Below are 24,705 nucleotides of genomic sequence, written 5' to 3' on the forward strand. Positions count from 1 at the left end.
CTTTCCTATCTTTTGTGAGCTGGTTTCATAACATTTGGTATCATAGGTTGGATTCTAGGGTTTCGTTGCTCCAAACAGGTCATCATGGAATTTTAGCTATAAATTGGTTTTTGTGATGTTTCCAAAGTGAAAAACAAAACTCATTTGAGCTGAAATCTCTCTGAAGCGCGGGTCCAAATTTCAGATCTTGCCTCACTATAATTTCAGAGATATGACCTGAGGCATTTAGGGTTTTTGCAAGTTCCAGAATTCCACCTCAAACAGGTCATTGTATAATTTTCATTATAATTGTTTTTCTACAGAGTTTCAGACTCTGAAATTAAAACCCATTTGAGACGAAACCTTGATGAAGGTTAGGCCCGAATTTTAGATTTCTTTTGGTTATATTGTCGGAGATACAGTCCAACACATTTAGGGTTTCTGTAGGCTCCCGAATTACATCCCAAATAGGTGACCTTGGTAAAATAGTCATAAATTTATCTTTGAGCATCATATTGAAATTCCGTAAGAAGTTATAGAATGAGGATAGACTGTAGTTTTCTGTGTATTGGTTTCAGGTCCTAAGGTTGAAACAGTGACACTTGGAACTTCATACAAGTTCACTCTACTGAACTAAACTATAATCAGGTCATCATGGGAGATTTGACATAACTCTTCCTTACAGAATCCAATATTGATTAGACTTGTGGGATTAGAAAGAGGACTCATAAGGCTACTACAAGACACAACTTCAGAACATGGAGATCTAAAATTACAGAGTTACAACCGTTTCAAGATCAAGCTCCTGAAATCAAGAAAAGGTGATATGAGCAAGTTTGATGGCAAGGATCCATAAAATTGGATACTACAGATAGAGCAATATTTTGATCTACATGAGGTGAAACTGTTACAAAAGGTACGTATTGCATCTTATATTAAGAACCGAATCAATTTTTATGGTATGAAGGGCTTTTTTCTCGTAAATCACTTGTCATGTGGTCAATTTTCAGGGAGGAAATGATGGCAAATAATGAGGATATAAAGAGAAACACCTTCTTTAGCCAATTGATAAATCTAAAACAAAAGGGTTCAATGGAAGAGCACATTGAGGACTTCCAAAATTTGAATATAAGGGTAAATGATATTCTAGAGAAGAAAAACATTGATGCCTTCATAGGTACTTTAAAGGATAACATTCAACATGAGGTTCATCTTTGGGAACCTGATTCATTGAAGAAGGCATTTAGGTTGGCAAGAAAAATTGAAAGAGAAATTATGGAAACAAGGAATCCCACCACTCTTGACTATAATTATGGAAGTGTTTTTTCTCCTAGCCTTCCACAACATACAACATTTACACCACAACAATTGGAAGAAAAAAGAGAAAAATGGCTTTGTTACAATTGTGATAAAAAATACACTAAAGGTCATAAGTGTGCTGAGAAGAAATTATTTTACATAGATTATGAAGAGGAGGAAGAAAAGGATCAAGAAACAGAAAAAGAAGAGTATATACACCAGGAACCAACCCTAGAGAAAGAAGAAATGAATACGACCATATCTTGTAAAGCATTGGCGAGAATTACCACTCCTCAAACTCTCAAAGTAGAAGGACATATCAAGAAGAAAAAGGTTCAAGAAGTGAAAGATCACATCGATAAAGAAGAAATGAATTCGACCATATATTGTAATTCATTGGCTAGAATTACCACTACTCAAACTATCAAGATAGAAGGACATATCAAGAAGAAAAATGTTCAAGAAGTGAAAGATCACATCGAGCATCAAGAAATGAATCCGACCATATCTTGTAAAGCATTGGCGAGAATTACCACTCCTCAAACTCTCAAGATAGAAGGACATATCAAGAAGAAAAAGGTTCAAGAAGTGAAATATCACATCGACAAAGAAGAAATGAATTCGAACATATCTTGTAATTCATTGGCTGAAATTACCACTCCTTAAACTATCAAGATAAAAGGACATATCAAGAAGAAAAATGTTCAAGAAGTGAAATATCACATCGAGCATCAAGAAATGAATCCGACCATATCTTGTAATGCAGTGGAATAAATTACCACTCAAACTCTCAAGATAGAAGGACATATCAATAAGGAAAAGATTAAAGCAATGAAAGATCACATCGAACATCAACAACAAGTTCTCCAACTTTTAAAAGATAATGCCACTTTGGTGCAGAATCGAATGAAACAACAGGCATATCAACATCACGGTGAAAGAAGTTTTGATGTAGGTGATTCGGTATTTTTAAGGCTACATCTTAAGAAAGCTATTTATGAGAAGGAAATTTTGGCAATACTGCATGCACTTAAGAAATGACGACCTTACCTAATGGGAAGACACTTCAAGGTAAAAATGGATCAAGATAGCCTTAAATACTTTTTAGAACAAAGATTATCTTATAAGAATATAAAAAATGGGTCACAAATATGTTGGGTTATGACTTTGAAATCATCTACAAAAAAGAGAAGAAAAATGTTGTTGCAGGTGCACTCTCAAGAAAGGATGAGGATGTGGAAGCATTGTTTTGTGCTATTTGTGTTATCCAACCAGAATGAATAAACGAAGCAAGGGATGAATGGAAGAAGGACGAAGAGGTGTTTCCACTCATTCAAAAGTTGCAGAAGATCCCAGTTCAAACAATATTGCCAGAACTTGACGAGGAAAGAAAAATCATATTGGAACCTCAAGCAGTCGCAAAAACAAGAACCCTACAATTATGAAATCGATCAATTTTAGAGTATCTCATCAAGTGGAAGAACTTACCCGTTGAAGATTCCACATGGGAGGACAAGGATTTTATATAGAAGCATCAAGAACTACTCAAGTGTTGAGGACAACACTTTTTGAAGGAGAGGGGCATGTTAGGCCCCTATACTCCTAGTGTAACCCCTTATTGTTATTAGTACAACCCCCTTATTGTTGTGCCCACATAGTCCCCATATTGTTATTATTGTGCCCTTACATTATTATTGTTTTGTGAGCTCTGATTATATTATGAACTCTTAGACTCCTATATATAGAAAGGAGGTCTTGTCATTTATATCATCCAAGAATTGTTCATTTGTGTAATGTAAAGGAGGTTGCCCCCTCGAAGAGGCTTATTTCTAAGGCGTTGAACTATCTTTCCTATCTTTTTGTGAGATGGTTTCATAACATGAATTTTCCTCAAGATACAATAAAAATGGCACACCCATTTCAAAGAGAAAGAAAGCAAAGATCATACGATTCATCATATACAAAAAGCACATTCACTATGAAAACTATTTTAGGGAAAAGATTTCGTTGTATGTTCCATTTGAAAAAAATGAGAATGCATTAAAACAAAACTTGGCCTCATGGGAAGCCTCATATATCTTACATTAAAATACTAGACAGATAAATTAATATAAATTCACATATAACATCAATCCATTATGGGGCAATTTGGAAAATGGAATTTAGGAAATCCAAAAGAATTCCATTGATCCCATTGATACAATGAAAAAACAGAAAATCGTTGAAAACTTTAGCGAAAAATATGATTTGCAAATAGGCTTGTAATGTTCCCATCACCATGAAAAAGAAATACAATTGAATATTGGATTTAATTTTTCAAAGCATCCATTTCTACTTGAAAATCTGGAATATCACTAATTAAGAAGAATTTTCAATAGGGAAAAACAAGAAATTATCAAAGATATTGCAATGAAAAAATCTATGAACATGGACAAACCATTGTATATATTCCTAATTGGATGAGCCGGAGCTGGGAAAACATTTACAGGAAAAGTAATATTCCAAATGATCATATGAATTTATGATGCACACCATTCAACTGATCCTTTGAAACCAAAGGGGTTGATACTAGCATACACAAGAAAATCTACACAGGTGGTACAACTATCCATTCTACACTTATTATGCCTTTCAACAAGTATGCCCCTACATCACTTAGCAATAAAACATTATATGCACTTAGAAAACTTTACCAATAATTGAGACTAGTTTTCATTGATGAGGTTTCCTCGTTGGGAAGTCATTTCTTGGTTTGCATTGATGATCTATTGAGAAACATTAAACATGTCCAAACTAAATACTTTGGAAATGTTGACATTATATTTTGTGGTGATCTCTATTAAGGATATACTATACAAGATTCCTTGATATTTGAACAACCTATTCTCAACAAGCAACCAGTTCCATATTAATTTTGGAAAGAAAATGTAAAATTCTATGAATTTCATACTACAATGCGTCAAACAGATGAAAAAACCATCTCAATATTGAATAGTGTTAGGTGTGGAGCCTCATTATCTTCCTGATTATTCAGAGGTTTTTGTTTCATTTGCATTGGATCCCTATTCCTAATGGGGCGAAAACGCCACCCGTTTAACTGGTGTTAGGGGGTCCAAGGGGGGCGATGACGAATTTTATGATCCCCCCCTGGAGGGGGTTCGAGGGCAGTGCCCCCGAAGCTAAAGATAGATGAAATTTTTCCTTGTAAAATATTGTAATTTCGTAGTAAATAAGGGCTATTCATTAGGAGGGTGATATGACGGTAAAAGTTATGTTAATTTAAGTTTTTTTCCTTAGAAGGAAACCCTTGGTTTATATGAGGAAATTATATTGTGACTGTGTATGATTCTTCTGAGCGAGAGAGATAGAGGTGGCTTTTTGATAGTGAAGAGGAAATTACAGTTGATCTATTGTAGGTTGTATCTATTCATTTTGATGGATAATATAAAAGGAAGGACTGATTGTTTATCCGTGGACATAGCCCAAATTCAGTGAACCATGTATATCTGTGTCTCTCTTGTTTTATTTGTTTCTATATTTGTGTTTCCACAATATTTTGTGTATTTGATTGCTCCATTAATTAATTTATAACAACTAGTATCAGAGTCGAAGGTCTATTTGGCTAATAAAATCGTAGGTGAGAAGGGTTCCTGGTTCAAGTGGGAGCAATGGTGGAAGATGGCAGGTTTAGGGTCGAGAAATTTAATGACCAAAACTACTAGCTATGGAAGATTATTTGTATTAGAAAGACCTGTACCTACCACTGAGCAAAAAAACAAAGAAGCTGACGAGTATGACAGACACAAAATGGGAGATTCTCGATAGAAAGGCACTAGGAACAATACGGTTGTGTCTGGCAGCATCAGTGGCATTCAACATTTCAAAGGAAACGACAACAAAAGGTTTAATGAGGGCATTGGAAAAGCTATATGAAACCCCCTCGACCTCAAATAAGGTATTTCTTATGAAGCATCTATTTAATATGAATATGTTAGAAGGTGGATCTATTGTTGATCATTTAAATGAATTTAACACTGTTACTAGTTAGTTAAGTTCTATAGGGGTAAATTTTGATGATGAAGTTAGGGCTATGTAGTTTCTATGCTCATTACGAGAAAGTTGGAATGGCTTAGTTATGGTTATCAGTAACTGTATCTCTAGATCTAATACTTTAAAGTATGATTATGTTGTTGGTGCTATCCTTAGCGAGGAAATCTGATGGAAAATCTCAGGTGAGACATCAAGTAATGCTTTGACTGCAGAGGCTAGGGGAAGAAAATTGGAAAGAGGAAGGATCCCAAGGAAATCACAGTAAGTCAAGAAAAGGAAGATCTAAATCTAGATGAGGGATAGTGTGCTAGAAATGTCAGAAGAAAGCACACCTAAATAAATACTACAAATCTCATAAAGGAAAAGAAGGAGATGAACATGAAGAGAAAAATCATGAAGTGAATGTGATAGGTGATGTGTTGGAAGATGTTTTGGTTGTTTCATTAGAGAATATTATTGATGCTTTTGTGGTAGATTCAGGGGACTCATTCCATGCTACACATCATAGGAAACATTTTCATGACCACGTTCAAGGAGATTTTGCACACGTTCGTTTGGGTGATGATAAAGCTTGTAAAATCATTGCAATTGGTAAGGTTTTTATAATGCAACAAAATGGAAACCAATGGTTATTGAAGGAGGCAAGGCATGTTCTAGATTTGAAGAAAAAATTAATTTCAACAGAGCAATTAGGTGGTGAAGGTTGTGTAACTACATTCACAGAAAAAACCCGAAAGGTCGCTAAAGGAGCTCTGGTAATAGAAAAAGGATAAAATGTTGGTACATTGTATTTATGCAATGGTATTTCTAATTTTGTTAATTCTTTAATCTCCATAGGAGTATATACAACATTGTGGCATCATAGGCTCGGGAACATGGTGAGAAAGGGATGCAGATTCTTCACTCAAGTAATTTGTTTCCAAGTTTGAAGCATGTTGATTTGGATTTATATCAGAATTGTGTTTACGGAAAACAGAAAAGAGTCAAATTTATCAGAGTTGGAAAGGAAAATAAGAGATAAAAATAAGACCATATGCATACATATGAATGGGGACCAACTCAGTTATCATCTCTTGCTCGGTCTCATTATTATGTTACTTTTATTGATGATGGTACTAGAAAAACCTGGATTTATTGTATTATGAATAAATCTAATGTATTTGATACTTTCAAGAAATGGAAATCTTTGGCGGAGAATGAGATAGGAAAGAAGTTGAAATGTCTCAAATCAGACAATGGAGCTTAATATTGCAGCAAAGAGTTTGATAACTACTGTTCATAACATGGAATTCGTAGAGAGAAGATAGTTCAAGGAATGCCATAGGAAAATGGTGTGCTATAAAGGATGAACATGAAAATCATGGAGCATGCAATGTGCGTGACATTTCATGCAATATTTTCTTTACAATTTTGGGTAGACGTTGTAGATATTGTTGTTTATCTAATAAACAAAGAGCCTTTAAGTTCCTTTTATGGTGGTATTCAAGAGGAGGTATGGATAGGTAAAAAGGTAAACTACTCATTTTTAAAGACTTTCAATTGTGAAGCCTTTATCCACATTAAAAAAGAAAATAGAACAAAGCTTGAGGAAAAATAAAACAAATGTACCTTTATTTGATATGGTGTTAATGATTTTGGTTATCACTTATATGATCATGAAAATAACAAAATAATTAGGAGAAAAGATCTTATATTTAATGAAAAGGTATTGCATAAGGATTAGATGTAGGAAAAGGAACAAGAAAAGGAAAACAGAGAATATGCAGTGCTTGATGAGATCACAAAAAAGTAAAGGTTCCTGGAAATCATAACAATCAATAGCCACAACAATAACAACAACCACAACAGCAACATGCACCTGAAACATCTAAAAGTGGTTGTAGAAGATCTACTAGGATAAGTAGACCCCTTGAACGATACTCTCCTTCATTAGATTATGTATTGTTGATTGATTCTGGTGAACTAGAAATATATGAAGAAGCAATACAGATAGATACCAAGAAAAAGTGGGAGAAAGCCATGGAAGAAGAGATGGACTCCTTGATGCATAACAAGACTTGGGATTTTGTCAGGTTTCCTTTAGGTAGAATGACATTGCAAAATAAATGGGTTTACAGGTTGAAGGAAGAAGATGGAGGAAAATAGAGGTAAAAGGCTAGACTTGTGGTGAAGGGGTTTACACAAAATAAAGGTATAGACTTCGATGAAAATTTTTATTCTGTTGTTAAAATGACTTCAATCAAAACTATTTTAAGTCTAGTGGCAGTAGAAGAATTGCATCTTGAGCATTTAGATGTAAATACATCCTTTCTCCATGGGGATTTGGAGGAAGAAATATATATGTAGCAGCCATAAGGGTATGGGGTCAAAGGAAATGAGAAATTAGTGTACAAATTGAAGAAGAGCTTCTATGGCTTAAAACAGGCTCCAAGGTAGTGGTATCTAAAATTTGTCAGGTTTATTTCTAAACAAGGTTATATTAGATGTCACTCTGGCCATTATGTCCATATTAAAACAAAAAATGATGGAAACTATATTATATTGCTATTGTATGTACATGACATGATTTTTGTAGGGTCTAACATGTAGAAAATAAATGTGCTCAAAAGAAAATTGGAAAATTCATTTTGAATTAAGGATTTGGGAGTTGTACAACAAATCCTTAGTATGAGAATAACTAGAGATAGGAAAAATTGCAAATTATCATTGTCTTAGAGTGAGTACATAGAAAAGGTGTTGGAAAGATTTAATATGTAGAATGGAATACCAGTTAGTACACCTTTGGCTAGCCATTTCAAACTAAGTAAGGAGATGTGTTCCAATGCCAAGGAAGATATGGATTATATGTGTAAAGTTCCATATGCATTAGTAGTTGGAAGCTTAATGTATGCAGTGGTCTCCACAAGGCTTGATATTGCACATGCAATGGGAGTTGTAAGCAGATATATGAAAAATCCAGGAAAAGAGAATTAGATGGCACTGGAGTGGATTCTTAGGTATTTGAGAGGTACCACAAATAAAGTATTTTTATTTGTTGGTTCAAACATTGCTCTACAGGGATATGTTGATGCAAATATGATAGGTGATAGAGATAATAGGAGGAGAACCACAGGGTATGTGTTTACTGTAGGTGGAAAAACTGTCAGTTGGGTTTCAAAGTTGTAAAACCATGTTTCACTTTCAACAATAGAAACAAAGTATGTTGCTACTACGGAGGCTAGTAAAAAAATGATTTGGTTATGAAGGATTATGGATGAGTTGGGAAAGAAGCAGGAGATGGGTAGGTTATACAGTGAAAACCATAGTGCCATTCATATCGAAAAGAAATCAATATTTAATTCCAAGACTAAACATATACATCTCAAGTACCATTTCATATGGTCAGTGTTGTAAGATGGACATTGAAGCTAGAAAATATACACACTAGCCAGAATCCTACAGATATGTTAACAAAAGTTGTAACCGTCGAGAAATCGAGATTATGCTCAGTTTCAATTAGTCTTCAAGTATGATGATGAAGATGAGAAATAGCTAGGTCCAAATTGGAATTATTTTCCAACAAGTGAAGCAACGATGGAGTTGCTATAATCAGTCTCCAAGTGGGAGATTGTTGGGTGTGCAACCTGATTATCTTCCTGATTATTCAGAGATTTTTGTTTCAGTCGCGTTGGATCCTTGTTCATAATGGGGAGACAACACCACCCATTTAATCACCGTCAGGGGGGTGACGAAGACTTTTATGAGGCCCCCCTAGGTGGGCGTTTGGGCACAGTGCCCACGAAGCTAAAAATAGATGAAAATTTTCCTTGTAAAATATTGTAATTTCGTACCCAATATGAATCGTTCATTAGTTGTATGATCTTACGGTAGAAGTTATGCTAATTTAGGATTGTTTTCCCTAGAATGAAACCCTTGATTATTCGAGGGAATTGTATTGTAGTTGTATATGATTATTCTAAGTGAGAGAGAGAGAGGGAGGAGGATGTGTGAGATCAAAGAGGAAATTATAACAGATCTGTTGTAGGTTGTATCTCTTCATTTTGATGGATAATATAAAAGGAAGGACTGGTTGTTTCTCCGTGGATGTAACCCAAATTGTTTTATGTGTTATTGTATTTGTGTTTCCATAGTATTTTTTGTATTTCGTTGCTCCATTAATTAATTTCTAACAAATACAATCCTAACAAACACTCAAATAGAAGATGATCTAGTATATTTGAACAAAAATTGTGTTATGCCTACACCTATTGACCCTTATTTCCCTTACCTTCTTTTATTAAAATCAAGATGTTTCTTTGCACAATAAGAAAATATTGTCAATTGTTCCTGGTGACGAAATTTTCATTAATGCAATCGACTAAGAAAAATAAAACTACAATGATTTCCCTTAACATTTACATACAACAACATTGCCTTTAGAAATAGTTGTGAAATTAAATATGTTAATTGAGATCTATGTTGGAAATTATAATTCATAAGATTTCCTTGTTAATTGGGTAGATGGAATCATTAAAGACTATAGAAAAACAAACAAAATTTATGTCATATGGATCAAGTTATTTGATACAAACATAGGACACGGCAAAGCAAGAAAATTGGCTCACTTATTTAGTGAAGGCAGTTTCAAATATTGGATGATCTCCATATTACAAGTAGAAAAACTAATAACACCATTAGCAAAGACAAGCGATTTAAAAATACGAAAACAATTCCATGTTCAATTGGCATGTGCACACAATACATAGATAAAAAGGCCTCACAATAGACAACCTTACATTTGATCCTACTAGAATATGGGTTCATGGACTAGTCTACACAACCTTGTCTCGTGTTAGGAACTTGCAATCCTTGTTCCTATTAAAAGCTCTACAGAAACAAAACTTCAAAGTTAAGCAAAAAATAAAATTTGAAATGGACCATCTATGATAGACTATAAAATGGGCACTGATTACAATTATCAAAATTTTCACACACATTCACGCACATTAGTTCTCTCTCTAAACACTCGTAGCCTAGAAACCTATATCAACGATGTTCTGAATGACTATGATCTGATGGATGCTGACATTTTGTGTTTACAAGAGACACATTTGAAACAAGATATGCTGCAACAAAATTTCAAAACCTTCAATTGCATATAAAGCCATTACAAATATGGATTGCTCACATGCTTCAAAGAAAACATAAGAATTGTTGAACATACACAGTTTCAAGAAGAAAATGTAGAAGAATATATGGAAAGTATGATTCTACATGGAATGCAGATTATAATTACTAATGTCTATGAAACACCCTATGCCACATTTCCCAATATACTAAATATTATTGAAAAAACATTATGAAATATATCTATTGGTAAATCAATAGTCACCCTAGGAGATCTCAATGTTAACATGTGCCAAAGTAGGAATAGAACAAAGAAACTAACAGACTATATACATAGCTACAACCTCCATTTTCTTCTAGATGCAAATACATATGTGGCCACATCGCTCATTGATCATGTATGGTCTAACATAACACACAACTACAAGATCTACAAGATATATACATATTCGTCATATCATGACACAATTTTTCTCATAATGGACCATATATATCCAAATGAATCATAAAACATATTGAATTCTTCCCATATTTTCAATTAAATCATTTTCCCCCTTTTTGTTGCCATTGAAACTTAAACATTTATTAATGCTCTTTTGTAATCATCCATTGCATCCATGTGCAAAGAACCTTCTAATGCAATTTCATTTCTACTATAGAAGAAAAATGGATCAAAGCTACAGCGACCAAAATTAGAAAAGGAAAGTGTTTTCAAATACTATTTCTACTTCTCTTTGGTTGCTTATTTCATATATAAAAGTCTGAATTTCATGTATCCTTTGTCATTGATTACATTTTTCCAAATACCTTGCCACGTTGAGCAGCAAAGAAATATAACATCACAAAAAAACAAACAACTACAAAAAGAAGCAGCAAGGCAAGTCAGTCTATGCCCATTTCTTATTTGTATCTACCATATCTATAGTTTGTTGAGAAATATACAGGGCAACATATTAGGTGATTTATCTTATTTCGATAACTACTTGTGATGAAATTTTACTTAACTTGATTAGATTCTTCTTCAACTTGATTATTATTGTGTTCTTATCATCAAACAACTGTTAAATAATAAAGAACAATGAGACAAGAGGAGACAAGATATAGGTGATTAGTCAGGGCCCAAACCTCTCCAATTGAGAGGAAAACCCACTAGAATTCTTCTCTTCTTATAGGACTTCCAATAAATAATTAAAATACCTATGACCCTCCTTGACGAAGACCCTCCAAGTCCAAGTCAAACCTTGCCTTTTTCTTGTCGTGTCAAACAAAGTCAACCTTGCCTTAACACTACTACAATTTCTTCTTTATCTTCAACTTCAGCCTTGGACTACTATACTGCAATTTTTGGCCTCTTGTATTGAAATTCTCGACCTCCTACAACTTTTTGCAACCTTTGCACGTGTGATGGGATAAGGGAAATTTTATCCCTACTTCTCCTTAGCTTGCCTTGAGTTGATCTCCTTATATCTTTGGCTTGCTAGAACGATCTTAGTATTACCTTGTTTCAAAATTCTTTGAGTTGTCTACACTTATGTTATGTTGCAATAGATTGTGCCCTAGTCTCCTTGCATGTATGAAAAATAATAACCCAAAACAGTCCTTGCAAACTTCACTTTTCATGTCCTTGAATTCTTCTTCCCTTTGCTAGGTATGTTCGGTCTTCTTGTGCTTCCAAGAGATGCTTGAGTGAGTGTCTTCAAGCATGATCAACTAGCCTCTTATATAAAGGCTTCTTGCTCATGCTTGTGGGTCAACTTGACATTGTACCTAGGCTGACATGTCCTTTTGATAGGACAAGTTGCTTCTTTGGAGGGCTAACTTGATTGTAGCACATAGAAAAGGTCTTGGGGGGTCTTTTGACTCTAACTTTGACTCATATAATTTTATTTACAATATGTAACATGCCCAAATGGATCTTCAAGATATGACAATGACTCAATGGACATTCTGACAAACCTAGAAGCATTCAATGTTGCTTGGCCTAAAAATAATTTTTCCTTGAGCATGAAACTCATGCCTCAAGAACAACAATAATAAATTTATTTTTCTCTTTACATTAAATACATCAAATCATGATTACATATGTCATTATGAAGATCGAACCTAGTTACATATTTCAACACAATATACATATTTCAACATTGGCTACTTGTAATTGACACTGATTTGAATGATTTGTACACGTCACAAATGCATTGTTAACCATTCCAATATCAATTGAAAAACTGAACATCGACAAATCTCGAAAATTGTTTCATGGTGATTTCATGGTTGCCTACAACACTTTTTTGGACAAACTAACAAAAGCACGTCAAATATTATGTGTCGATTTGACTGATCAACAAGGATTGATGACAATTGAAATGGTTGTTCCAAGTGACCTCATCGAAAAACACAATCAAAAGATCTTTCTATGAAAAGGAATTGCAGTCACAAATTTCCAAATTGTGCCAAAAACGAACTATAATTCTAGTGATTGGGACCACATTTTGTTGTTAGACAATACAAGCACTAAGAAAACATCGACATAGTTTGTGCAGAATACAAATTTGTTCCGAATACAACAATAAAAGAGTTGGGAGAAAGCATAGAAGCATTCTGAATTGGAACAGTTGCAGCGCTTGTAACAACAGTTCAAAAAGTTGGAATGCAATTTACACTACAAATTACAAACGAAAGATCTGAAGATGATAAGGCATTGGTAAAATGCTCACCCTTGTGCCACTCACCCATTAGTCTTACTCAATTCAACTTATTGTTTATATCCAATACCAAAAATTACATTTTTTTGGTACTTTATGTCATAGCTACAACTATTTGAAATCTTCACACCTATCTACAATGAAATGGAACAAAAGAAACAAAGTGGAGATATGCCAATTATGCTCTTCAAAAACATAACAAAAAGGAAAGACCTTAAGGAAAAACCATTTCGTACAACATAGGCCAAATTCATAACACATTTGAACATTGAGATACAAGAAGACCTCAAAAAAATAATCGATAGATAGATCTAGGGAAGTACATACCCAATAATCTACTTATCTTTCATTCCACTATTACTTATTTTTCATTATACATTTCTTGACTAGTCTTATTTTCTAACAAGTGCAAGGAATACTTATCATTGCAAATGCATACTCTACACCATTTGAACTTGTCTGCGCACTTTGCAGTTTCCCAATGTCATCATCTACAATGATAGAAGATATGTCAATATTTCGCATTAAGTGCAAACAAAAAACCCCTTTTTCTCTTTCTACATTTTATCAACTGCATTATAAGAACTCGTGATAACAATGCCTTGTTTTGTTGATTTAGAAACAGATTAGTTCTAAGAAACAACTATTTGAATTAGCTCAAATGTCTTACCAAGAATATCTGCAAAAAAAAAAAAAAAAATCTATATGTTGCGCAATTTACAGATTCATTGTCTTTTCACTCTCAATGATGACAATGATATTCTGGATGTTGACAACACCAACAAACAAAATAGGTATCATTCTCAGTCTTTCACCTTTAGTTTTTAGTGATATAACAAAATGCTACAATTTTCTATTTATGCAAGCATTAATAAACATTTTGTATTATTTTTCCTCATGCAGGGATGATCAAAATTCATAAAAAATAATCCATATTATTATAGATCTTAAATTCCAATGTTGAAATAAGAATGATCATTACTATATTCATGCACAAAAACATTGATGTCAAAAAGAAGAATGCCCCTTTTTGTTAATAGTGATATTACCACAACAATATTTTTACTTTTTAAAATGCATAAATGTTTTGAAACATTTTTGCAATTTTCTTGTTAATATAATATGAGTTTGATGTATCTTTTCATATTCAATTTTCCTTATTTCCCTTATGTTTTAGTTTTACTTTTTGTTAATTTGAAAAATTAATTGTTCTACTCATTCACAAGAAATTCACTTATTTAATAGATAGAACCGAATTTTGTTTAGTCAAAGTATCGTTATTTGTTAAATTATCTTTCTTCATTGTCTTTACAACATATTACATTCTCACTTAAGTGCATATGGTATCAAGTTTTCTTTCAAACATCTCTAATGCAAAATTTTGATATACTTTGAAATCGATGAGAAAGAACTGTGACTTTTGCTTTAAGCACTAAATTTTGTTTAGTCAAAGTACTATAATTTGTTAGATTATGCTCTCATTCAAGTATTTGAAATGAAAATTTATGTTATGCTTTAAAAAAAAAACTCGTGCATTTTATGAATGGTTTAACATGTGCTAACATGTATCACTGTATTTTGTATTAATTAAACCTAGAGTTTATTCCATCTACAATGTTGAACTTGTTCAATTGTCGAAGTTAATTCATACCATTCAATGTTCAACAATTAAACTAAGTGGCAGGGAACACTAGCTATATTGCCTTGTTTAACTCATAAAAGAAAATTTATATACACCTTATCACAAAATTAAATGTTATATAACCAAATAAATAAGCAAACACATTAGTATCTCTTTTTTGACAAGCTCATGTTAATTATACTACTAGGTAAGCATTATACTACATTGCAAGGATGCCCATGCTTCCAATCCAGGAATTTCAAACTTCATTAAATTCATTTCAATATTTTGATAAAGTATTAAAAGAGGTTGAAATGTAAGAAATAATAGGAAAACATAGAAAACTAGAATGGAAGTGGAGAGAAATGATAGGAAAAACATAATTTATTATTATTTTTCCTTATTATTTTACTCTATTTTGGTGAGTAAAGTGAGGAAATTTACAATCAAAAGATTAATATTAGACATGTACATAATCTTCTACAAATTTTGTGTGTCAACCATGATTAAAATTAGGCAAGTCTAATCTTTGGATGTGCAAACGTTTCTTCAAGTTTTGCATTTTAAAAGAGGTTTACATCCTCATAGATTTGATCCCTCTCAACACTTATAGATAGATTTGATCCCTCTCGACACTTATATATTTGAAGTTAATATAAATTGGGTTAATGTTGGGTGGTTGGGAGGAATTATTGTTATCCTGCTAGCCTAGGTTTAATCTACACAAATAACATGGTAAACTTTGTTGTAATGACTTCAAACCTTGTTGTGGAGTTTAAGAAATTCTTGAAATACGAAACATGTATATTTTTCATATCAAATAGAAAATATTTCTAATAGAAAAATATATTTTAAAATAATAATCTAATTTTAATGTCAACTATAAATTTTTAAAAGATAAACGGATCAATATAAAAGTGGAACTGCTCCTCATTCCATTTAACATAGCACGTATAAAAGTAAATTTGCTACTCAACATAATAATCTACCTAAAAAACATGTTACAAAATCCCAATAAATATAGACAATTTTTTACATAATAATAGTATTATTTTAAAAATTTATGTTATTAATTATTTTTGCATGGGACATATACTAAGTAGCAATGTTGCATACTATAGTTGTTATATATATATATATATATATATATATATATATATATATATATATATATATATATATATATATATATATTATTTAGAATAAAAGCACAGCAAATCAAGATTAATTCCACACATTTCATGGATGGTAAAAAGTTACTTTGATTATCTAAACCCATAATCAACAGCCACTAACAACAATATCAAAAACTTCACAACTCTAAACCACTTAACCGAACCCTTCAGACTATTTAACCCATATATATAAATAATTATTTTCAACAAATATCTTTTCTTTAATTAATACAATGTAACGAATAAAATATATAAATAATATAAATATAATGTAAAAGATAATAATCATAAATAATAGTTAAGTTAAGCTAATAATTAGGTTGAAGAGGCATGTCTAATAGGACATGACTCTTCATGAAGAGACGCTTGCATGATATATAAGCAAGCCTCTTGTTCTCATTGTAAATCGTTATCATTATCATTCTTATTCATATTTAATGTATAATATTTGTATCCTCATGGATATCTTGATATTCCAAGTATTCTGGAGTAATTAATTTATAGAAGGAACTTTGTTCGCTTCATTTGGTATCAGAGCCACGTTTGGCTTATCACCAGGCCTTTGGCTATCAACCTATCATCAACCTTGTTGTTGTCATAATTGAAGCATTTCGCTATATATTGGGAGATTCTCCATTTTTTAGGCCTTTGGCCATTAAAAAAAAATTTAACCAAAAAAAAAATATAAGTAAATAAATTAAAAAAGGAAGAAGAAAATAAAAAGTAAAAAAACAAAAAACAAAACGGATACAAAATCTCATACCAAGTATATTAAAGCTTTTTACGTGGAGAAGTCCGTGGTTTTAAAAACAACCCATGGTAATTGCCCATGGTATTTTAAAAAGTTAAAGAAAAATAAAAAACAAAAGGAATACGTTTTACTTTTTACGTGCAGAGCATTTTAACGGAGGTTTTAAAAACAACCCATGGTAATAGCCCATGGTATTTTAAAAGTTAAAGAAACAAGAATACAAAAGCTCTTACGTGAAAGGTAAATATTACTTTTTACAGGAGGTTTTAAAAACAACCCATGGTAATAGCCCATGGTATTTTAAAAGTAAAAGATATTTTGATAACATTGGAGAAAAAAAAATGTGATCTAAATAATTTTAATCGTTCAAATCTAAAGATTGTGACCATACAAAGAGTCACATCTCATCCAAATTTTCAGAGAAAAAAATATTATTATAATTATAAAAAATGATACTATATAAGCCTTATATAGTTACATATAAAAGGAAAAGTGGGTTTCAAAAAAGTATATATAAATTTTATAATATATATAAATTATTATTACATAAATTTTTTATTAAAAGAGCGAACCAAAAAAAGAGGAAGAAGAGGAGAATATTTGAAAAAAATATATAGGAGAAATAAGCGATATTTTATAATAAAAATAGCTCCAGTTGACATATTGTTTACGTAAAAACATCAAGGAAAAAATGGAGACTAGTAATGAAAGGTGTCCTGAAACCCGTAGTACATGTGTTCGCACACTATTTAACATCAAAGGATCACTCGCAGGAAGAGACATCATAATCTCTATTAGCCCTACTGAAAGAAGTAATTATGTTAGTCCTAAATGTGCTAATCAATTGGTGATTCCTGAATCAAATATAGTTGAAACAAATTTTTTTGGCAAACAATCTAATATAAGCAATTTACACCTAAATATTGGAGATTATACTTTTACCTCACAATTCACCATGCAAACCCTATCTTTTAACGATAGTGACATTGTTTTGGGATCACCATGGATGAAAAATCTAGGTTCTCTTATTCTAAATACTAAGAAAAAGTTTTTAACATTTTCTTACAAGAAGAAGAAAATAACGCTCCAAGATGTTACACCGAAACCTAATTCAGTAACACCAGAAGATATATTGGATATTTCAAAAGTAATTTCTCAAGAAGGTAAAAAAGTATTACAAAATATGCAAAATGAAATTGACAAAATCACTATTGACAAAAATGAGGAAGTTTCTCGACTTAAAAACCATAGTGAAAAATTGCTGACGCAAATTAAGATACTAAAGAAGGATAACAAGTCATTAGAAAACCAGGTACAACAACTTATCAAGAAGGAAGCATCAAATGTAGGAATTCAAGTTGATGACAAAACAACACATATCGATTCAGTGAATGTCACAACTCAAGAAGAAGACAAGCAAGTTGAAGAAAAGACGCGCGTGGATGTTGCAATTCAAACGATGAACATCCCCAATGAATGTTTCATAACAAACTCAACATCTTCGCCAGAAGAAAATATAAAAATTGTCACATGCCCAGTAAGGAAAAATCAAACAAAAAAGGTTCCATATCGGCATCCAAATCATGAGAACAGACGAATCAACCATGCTACATATTTGAACAAGTCAGAAACGAAACAACAAACTGATATTCCGGATAATAGTGATGTAATCTCAATCCAGTCTTATGCTAATAAGTCATCACAAAATTCCAGTGATGAGAATGCTATACAGAAGATTAATCTGGGATGGTCTGATCCCTTCTCGGTGCGACAGTTTTGTTTGTCACTAAGAAGATCATATCAACTTGTATCGACGAGGATGACTATTCCAAAACAGAAAGACTTTCAAAGCCGAAAAAGAGATCAAGCTTTTTTCATCGACAAGCTTTGAGGACAAAGCTTTTTGAGGAAGGAGGCAATGTAACGAATAAAATATATAAATAATATAAATATAATGTAAAAGATAATAATCATAAATAATAGTTAAGTTACGCTAATAATTAGGTTGAAGAGGCATGTCTAATAAGACATGACTCTTCATAAACAGACGCTTGCGTGATATATAAGCAAGCCTCTTGTTCTCATTGTAAATCGTTATCATTATCATTCTTATTCATATTTAATATATAATATTTGTATCCTCATGGATATCTTAATATTCCAAGTATTCTAAAGTAATTAATTTATAAAAGAAACTTTTTTCGCTTCATACAATCTAATCGTTTTGTATATAATATTTAATAAACCGTTAATTAATTAATCACTCGCAGTCCAAATCACTTTTATATGTAACGGTTTTTTTTAAGACCAAATCCCTTTTATATGTAAAAGCTTTTAATAATTATTTTCCATTAGTAATCTTATTTAACTAGCATTTGCACCTTATGTTGCAAAGGAAACGCCGTAAGGCATAGAGTGGGGAAGAATAGCGACATGTGAATGGGCATTGTTGAAAGCAAGGGTGGACGATAATGTGTATTCTGAAAATGGATATTTTGTTATGGTCAACCTAATGCATTCATTAATTAGATGACAACAAAAAAGTTTCGAGCCCAGGTTGAACCAACACAAATCTTTTCTACAAGACTGAAATTGCCTAAATGATTCCTCAATTAATGGAAATAACCATTTCCCTCCTCTAATACCTAAAATACATTGTAGGAGACCGATTTTTCAAGTAACTTAATATAACTAGCAATTGCCCCAAAAAGTGCAAAGAGAGGTTGATTACAAACAAATTTTTTATGTATAAAGTGTTGAGAATGGAGGATCTCGGATTAGACTTTAGTTGGACTCCGTTGGTTTGGGAGATGTATCATGTGTTACCATTTGTGCATATTATGGGCATAAAGTTGGTTATGATGATGGAGATTATTTTCAACCAGTTGTGGGTTGGCAACAACTTTTGTGAATTCCTTGGGTAAGATTCGATCTTCTGGATAACGGAAATTCCAGTGTCCATTTAGTCTATACTAGAGTACAATGATTGTTGGCAAAGCTAAAGAAACTGCCATCAATGTATAGAGCCAATGTAACTCGTAGTCATCATTTTTATCCATACAGGGCTATGATTATAGGTACCAACCATTTGAGCAGGCAGAGGGTGTATTTGCTAAATAGGGATCATGTTATCCTCGTGGAGTTATTGGTTGCACTTAGAAAATATAAAGTAGGATTGAGCATCGACTATCTGGCTGGATGGAATTTTTGATAAGCGCTGGCCAATTTTATCTATTGTGTAATCATTTCCCTGATTTAAAGGCTGCTCTGAGTTACTAATAGAGACGGTTCTAAAAGAAAAGGCTTCGAGAACCTTACTTTAGTTGGTGGAGGCTTAGTACATTTTCTTCTGAAGCTTTGGCCTCAAACTCGAAAGCTACTTGTAAAGCATTCTCCAAAGCATTTATACTAAGCAGGTCCATTTTTCTTTGGATATTTTGGTTGAGAGTCCTCTGAGAAGTGAGTCGAGGAACTTCCAATTCGTCACCATGGACTTGAAGCCATCAAAAATATTGTTTGATGCCTTTGACTAGGTACTTGCCTTACATGAATCCATTGCTTCATGATTTCCTCTGCTTTCCCCTTCAGGTATAACCTATCTTGCATTTCTTGCTTGAAGCATATCAAAGTTTGTGTAGGAGGTGAATTTGAGTTGACTAAGTCTCGTACAAGAGCCCACCACCATGTTAAGGGTTGGTCGCTCCATACTGACTTCTTTTAGCATCAACTTCTGTGCATCATTCAGTTGTTATATTTGAAAGAAGGCTTCTCGTACAAGAGCCCACCACCATGTTATGGGTTGGTCACTCCATACAGACTTCTATTAGCATCAACTTCTGTGCATCATCCAATTGTTACATTTTAAAGAAGACTTCTAGGCTTTGTAATGAAGCATCCATCACTTATATTTTAGGATTAAAAGCTTGATATATAGTTCATATATCAGCGATGTTATTGTCCCATAATACCATAAGACTGAAAGATTCATATCTGGTTGGAATTTCGATGATAATGACGGCCTCACATTCTGCTAGACTCCACATTTTCTGAAAGGCCGGGAACATATTTTTCATTTTAGATGCAATTGTTGGTTGTCAAATATGTCTTATACATTATTTTTATTGGACTTCATGCCTGTAGAGATATTTACTCTTGGCTACTTCCCCAGCCATGATAGAGAAAAGGAGCCCAAACTCTTGTGAAGCTTCTTCCTCTGCATAGCTGGTGTGTCAAAATGGGTTCTCTTTTTGGCAGACATTTGAGTAACGGTCTTCCGCCAATATAAGATTCTGGTATGCAAGTATAATTTCAACATAGAATTGCCTACATGAACTTAGACCTGAACATTGCCTGAGAATAGAGACTTCAAAGCTAGTTCTTCAAGCGCATGTAATATAGATTCATTTAGAAAAAGGATGTGTGAAGACAATTGTAATGTTGAAGACAGACTTTGATCACCATATTGAGGAACTAACATTGTGCCCGAGCCCTACTGGCTTGAGAGTTTTGACAGGGTTTGTGTTCGACTAATATAGTCAACGAAGGTGAGTATTGAATAGGTTCTGATTGGACCACAAAACCATGATGAGTCTCAATGATTCCTCAGCAAGGCATCAACCAAAACAAAGCAGGAATTACACAAGCCTTTCGGGATGCTCTCTAAAGAAGCATGAAACTTCTCATTGTGTTCAGCAACATTTCTATTGAAGGTCAAGTTGGCTCATGTAAAGCAAGGGAAGTTTTGCATCTTCCACAACTTCACATTGTCAAAGACAGCCGTATTCTCTTGTCCAATGTAAGAAGAGAGAACACTTACAATGCAATATATTCATAAAAACATACTAAGAAATGATAGTTATCAAGATAGAATCTGAATTCAAATGTGGATACCGTACAATACAGAAAACAATTGGCCCACAAAACTACAGTTCAGAAAATTTAGGAGTATACATATTATTAAAGCAAAAACATGCACTTCTTCAAATTTATTGAAAAAAATAGGCATGTGGATAGTCCAGACTAATTTTATCAAAAATTTTAATGATTGGATAACATAAACCCCTACAAAAATGCTCAAAGGTCCGTTGAGCCTTCTGATGCAATCCCTTCAAGAAATGTATTTCCTTATGATACACTATAAACTGTACGAAACCCAACAAAAACTAGAGTAGCAGGTCTTCTCTAAAGAATATTAGATTTATTATTGAGATTATTACAAGTTTGATTTAAAAAAGTTGATAGCCATCACACTATTTTCTTGTGCTTGGTGGGCGTATGTATTTGTTTGCGTGTGTTGTGATTCTACTTTTGATAATGCAAATGATGTAACCTATTCTAGGTGTTCTGGAAGTAAGAAGGATATGCACAGACATTAGGTACATCCTTTCAAGTTGAAAAATAAAAAATAAATAAGCACATATCAAACAGAGAATATATGACTAAATACCTAGTGGAAGCTACTTATTTAGTATGTTGGCTCGATTGGCATGCTTCATTTGAATGTAACTTTGTTTATGAAGGTCTAAGCAGGCCTTTAAGGTGCAGGCAACAATGTCCCAACTACAAATGCAGTCTCCTCGAGACTTCACATATGAACAAAATAGACAAACCTCTCTAGGCATCAGCAGTAGCATAGTCTTCTGAAATCTCCCATGGCTAGCTCCTAAAACGTCGTTAAACCATGCACTGAATCATTGTAAACGCTCACTATATCTTAAAAAATTACTATTACTTGTAAAATTTGTCATTGAAAACAGAATTTTTGTGCCACAGGATAAACAAATTAGTGCAGCACGGACAATCAAGTGAGGATCTGCAAGTTGTTAAAAGGCGAGCCCGTTCGAAAATGCACCTCCCCTTTGAACTTTCTCATTAAATAATTTTAGGTCGAGGGGACCCATGTGAAGGCTTCATAGCAGCACGGATTAAGAGCATATGGATGCTGGTTATATGGATCTTTCAATTTTTGTAACATGTCAAAGGCTGTACTTGAATGGAGTGGTGTTCATTTTTTATGAAATGAAATAAAGTGCGAGGTTGAACTGCAGGGAAAATGGACACCATTTTTTCCAATAGAATTAATTTAGATTTATTTTAAATATAAATCTAACATGAGTTTAGAGGGATTTAATTTATTTAACAAATATTATTTTAATGTTTTGTGTGGTTATTTTTTTTATTTTTTGTTTTTGTAAAGTTTTATTTTTTATTTTATTTTGGTGGATATGAGCAAAATTTCAACTTTGATGATGGAGGGACACCCTTACACATCATACTCGATCGGTTTAATGAGACAAGTAAGAAACTTGCAAACTAATGACACTAAGTAAGTTAAAAGACAGGAGAATGGAAAAAAGGGATGCATGGAAGGTGTTGAGTATGAAATGATATAGCCACTCTATTTTAATTTATTTAGGCTTATTATTCTTAATGAGGTTGGACAAGTCCCTATATGGTTACACTTCACTAGAAGGAGGATATAACCACAAAAATGAAATAATGCAACAAGTATAACTTCCAAGCATCATGATTCATTTCCAACTTCAACCCACAATCTTTACATCCCAATATACTAAATGAAAAATATTCTTATGAATAAATGACTAATGTACCTCATGCGTGTTGAGTCTCCATCATTGGATGAGTACACTTATTTCAAAAAATGACCTGAGCATATGAGAAAGATGCATCACAAGAGTTGTGTATGTGGATAATGTCAATTATTATTTCTATAATGTGAATCATGGAGGGATGATGATTATTATCTCATGATGCCCATGGCTTCTTTCAGCCTGCCCTTCACCAGGTACCACCGCGGGGACTCCCAAACGAATGGCAGAACGAAGATGCAATACACGGCCGAGGGAATCGAACCCGCGACGTACAGATATCTCCAGTTGCCGGAAAAGTAGGACAGAGCCGGCAGCACTGCTATGTCGAGAGAAAAGAAGTAGAAAGTCGACATGCCAACCGGTGCTCTCTTGGACGGTCTGACGGTTTCCGTCGCCAAGACGAACGACGACAACCCCAGGCCACCATTGCTAATTCCCGTCAATAGACGGAGAATTAAATAAACCCATAAATTCGGCGACATTGCCGTCAAGAAACCAAAAATGGCATTGCAGATGCAGACCAACTTTAGGACACCCTCACGCCCCAGCGAAGAATCTGATAGATGCCCAGATATCCCTGCACCTGTATCAAAAAATAAATCAGAAACTGAAAGAAAATCTTAATGGCGATCAGCCGTCAGATATAAAAGCGCACAGGGGCTGAAAATATCAATTACCGAGCAAACACCCGACAAAGAACGCAGACTACAGAAACCCAACTTTGTATTTCTGGCCGCAGACGAGATCCCATCCGCAAACCGTCGAAACCCCGGGGCCTCCGTCCCAGTCCCATGAGGCCCGGTCCATGGAGCATATAGATCCCGTCGGGCTGCAGGATTCGAACCTTGGCTTCACGGAAAGGAAATCCTCTGGGGTTTTCCCTCCATTGCAATGCCAATGGGGTTCATAGTCGGCGAAAATCATGACCATCGTAGGAAAGGCCTCCAGTGTCCGTGCGAGGCTCGACAGCAAGAAATGCTTAATCTGCCACCGCCCGAACAATAACTCAGAAGACACAGAGGCCATTGGGTTGGGAGACAAAAGGACAGTGTGAGGATCAACGACCAAACTTCCTTCAATCGTCTAACACCACAAATCTACGGGCAACAATAAGACACGGCATCGGCTGGGGCAATTCATTTCAAAGGGAAACGCCTTACGGCGTAATGAATTGAATTTTGTATCCCAAACTCGGTCAACAATAAGACACGGCATCGGCTGGGGTAATTCATTTCAAAGGGAAACGCCTTACGGCGTAATGAATTGAATTTTGTATCCCAAACTGTTTTCGAAATTATATCCATATGGATTAACTGTTAATAGTTTTTGTGAAGATCTATGATAAACACTTCACTGTTTTTGTGGAGATCTATGATAAACACTTCACTGTTTTTGTGGAGATCTATGATAA

The 24,705-nt window shown here is 33.7% G+C and overlaps 1 pseudogene; it reads right to left on the reverse strand.

Annotated features, from left to right (window-relative positions):
* Positions 1-23,443: 23,443 nt before the first annotated feature.
* Positions 23,444-24,087, reverse strand: LOC149196016 (organic cation/carnitine transporter 4 pseudogene; annotated as a pseudogene).
* Positions 24,088-24,705: the final 618 nt, after the last annotated feature.

Source organism: Pinus tabuliformis, chromosome 2_2 (genome assembly GCF_031772625.1).
Source record: "Pinus tabuliformis cultivar Carrire ecotype Pingquan chromosome 2_2, CPIR1, whole genome shotgun sequence".
NCBI classification, from domain to species: Eukaryota; Viridiplantae; Streptophyta; class Pinopsida; order Pinales; family Pinaceae; genus Pinus; species Pinus tabuliformis.